We start from the raw sequence: 3,232 nt of genomic DNA on the forward strand, positions 1-3,232 counted from the left end.
AGTATAATAATTAGTTTAATTTATTATATAAAACTTTTACTTTTCACAGGATTTTTTCATCTTCCATGGCATCTAAAGAAGTAATTGAAGGAATTGAATCTGCTGCACTTGAGTGTTCTTTATGTATGAACCGCTTTACAAGACCAAAAGTTCTGACATGTGTTCATTCATTCTGTCTTCGATGCCTTGCGGAATGGGTGAAGAAAAGCGATGGGGTGCTCAGCTGCCCAACATGTCGTGATGTCTGCCAGATTCCAGAAGGAGGGCTTGAAAAGCTACAGAACAATATATTCATCAATGGCTTATTGGACTATGTTACTACATTGGAACAAAAGACCGCTCCAAATTGTAGCCTTTGTAGTACAGAAGCAAGTTTTTTCTGTCGTGACTGTGATGAGTTATACTGTACAAGTCACAGAAATGACCACACAAAAATGAAGATGTCACAACATCATTGCATTATTACAATTGAAGAATATACTGTTATCAATCCTGTAGAGCGTTTGGCTTCTAAATCTGTATATTGTTGCAACCATAATATGCCACTTCATTTCTTTTGTGGCAGCTGTAAGGTTCCAGTATGTGTAGGCTGTACATTAGTGGAACATCCAATATCTGATGGTCATAACATAATAAATATAGAAACTGCATTTGAGTCATTCGCAAAACTTTCAGAAAGTTTTATAAATAAAGCAGAAGAAAATTTAATTAAGTTTCATGACATTGCAAAGCAACTCAAAATAAAAGAGAAATTGGAAATGTCTAATTACAAAGAATGTGAAGTAAAAATCACAGAAGAAGCTGACAAGGCACACCAATTGATTGATCGTTATAAGAAAGATCAACTCCAAGACCTTAAATCATCTCACCAACACAATCTCAAGTTAATCAGTGCCAATGAAAGTGAGGTTGAATTGGCTATTGCTAAATTTTCTAGTACACAGGGAATTGCACGTACCTTGATACATAGCCCAAACCATGCTATGGCATTAAGATCAAGTTCTGATGTTTCTGAACGAATGGACGAGCTTGTAGAACAATATAACATTTCTGATGATATTTTCACACCAAATTTGGTGAAATATAAAATTAACACACACCAAACCATCATTGTTAACGCCGCTGACTTTAGAATTGAACATGCTGATGCCCCAAATTTAACAAATCCTCAACCTGTTATGTATTACCCACCACACACACCAATGTTTCCCCCTCAATTCATACCAGGCTATCTACCGGAAATTCCAATACCTGGATTGGGGGAACAGCAATACATACCTTCCATGATGAGCTCAACCCCGGGACCACACTATCAAGGAGAGGAAGCATACGAAGCAGAAGGTGATGCGTATAATATAGATCCGCATGTGTCACTAAAACTGCGAGACAACAATGTGTTCTCCACCCCAGCACGCAATATTGCACAGAGTAGAACACCAGAGGCTAGTATTTCTTCAGAATCCACACGTATTGATGAAAGATTTGCAGGCTTCTCTGGACTCAATCAAACAGGAATGCCTCAAGTGGCACCAAATGGAAGTGCTGGCATGAAACCTTCCATCTGCCAACCAAAACTTAACATATCACAACCAGCATCCTCACCAGTTGCTGTGAGTAAAGATGAAACTGCTCCAGAGAGGTCTGCCAGTGATGCTCCATTGTTACGTAAAATACTAATAGGGTCAGATGTTGACCCACCTCCTGTTGTTACACAATCTTTTCCTGCTTTCTCATCTGTTTCTTCAAACTCCAGGTTTGGCGGAGGAGACAAGTTATCTGAAAAATCTGCTGTTTCGCCTAATTTTACATTTGGTACTCGTCTGGAGTCTGCGAAAGCAAAAGAAGCTGAGCATACTCCAGTTTTCACTCCAAGTGCATCTTTTGGAAGTAAATCTGATGCAAGTGGAAACCCACAAACAGTAACCTCTGGCTTTTCATTTGGAGGTGGTAATATCTTTACCCCAGTGCCTACTAATCCAGCTTCAACCATCCAGTTCAGTCAATCCTCTTCTATATTCAACCAACCAGCAGCTCAGCCCACAAGCAGAGGACCTTTTAGTCAGCTAGTAGCAGCTACTGGTTTCAAGGGTCTCAATTCTAACTCAACAAAGGAATTTTTGCTGGGCTTAGTTTTAGGTGCTCAAACCCCACCAACAGCAGCACCTCAGCCTAGAAAACCTACCGAAGGCTCTTTATTTTCAGGTCAGGAGTCTGTAGTATCCAGTTCAACCTCAAAAAGCAGCGGTTAGTTTTTTGTTCTATTTTTCTTTTATTGCTTAAATAAGGGAGTATATAAATGTTAATTGATCAACAAAATCTTCACCAATATGTTGAATAATAAAAACCTGCATCTTCTCCACATACAGTAGGTAAAAAATGATGGAGTTACATATTGAAAATCTTCCAAATAGTATATTGTTATGCAGTATATAGATATATCTAATGATTTGAAACTGTTTTCCTTAAGAAGATCTGACAAGCAAGACCCAGTTGGCTTGTGCTGCAATGAACAATTTTCTTAACCCCATTTAATTGTACTGTCTTATTTTTTAAATCAGAGGAGGATGATGTTATATTGATTTATGAAAGAAAACCAACTCCAGCACAGATTGCGATGGCTCTCAGATTGAAGCTGCCTCCAACATTCTATCTCTATGAATACAAGAAACCGTGCCCTGGTTGTATTGGTTGTGAAGATATCAATCTGGCAATGTTGTATAAAAAGGAAAACAAAGTTTTCAAAGATGCCACTCAGGCCAGTACTACTATCTTGCAAGACCCTAAACCAACACAAGAATGTAAGTTTTTCGTATATACAGAAAAATGTTTTTGAAAGGTATTTTTAGACCTTGTTTATATTTAATTTTTTATATATATATATATATATTCTTTTTCAGCAACTTCTACAGAACCATTGATGTTTGGAGGAGGATCGTCCACCTCTTTGACCTTTGCGTCTGTCACAGATGGCAAACAAAATACTCCAGATTTTATGAAACAACGTAATTCACTTTTTACTTTTAAATTTTTACAATTAACTCGGTACTGATTTGTTAAAAATGTATTGTCCCCAAAAAACATGAAAAATGAAGATTAATTAAATCAGATTTGAATAGGTTATTTTGTAGTTTTAATAAAGTTAATCACCTCCGTAGAAAAAAATAATGTTTTCACTTATAACATAACATAATAAATAAATTACAGTTTTTTTCAGATAAATAAATTTTGTTTA

The sequence above is a fragment of the Antedon mediterranea genome, chromosome 5 (genome assembly GCF_964355755.1).
Source record: "Antedon mediterranea chromosome 5, ecAntMedi1.1, whole genome shotgun sequence".
Classification (NCBI taxonomy): domain Eukaryota; kingdom Metazoa; phylum Echinodermata; class Crinoidea; order Comatulida; family Antedonidae; genus Antedon; species Antedon mediterranea.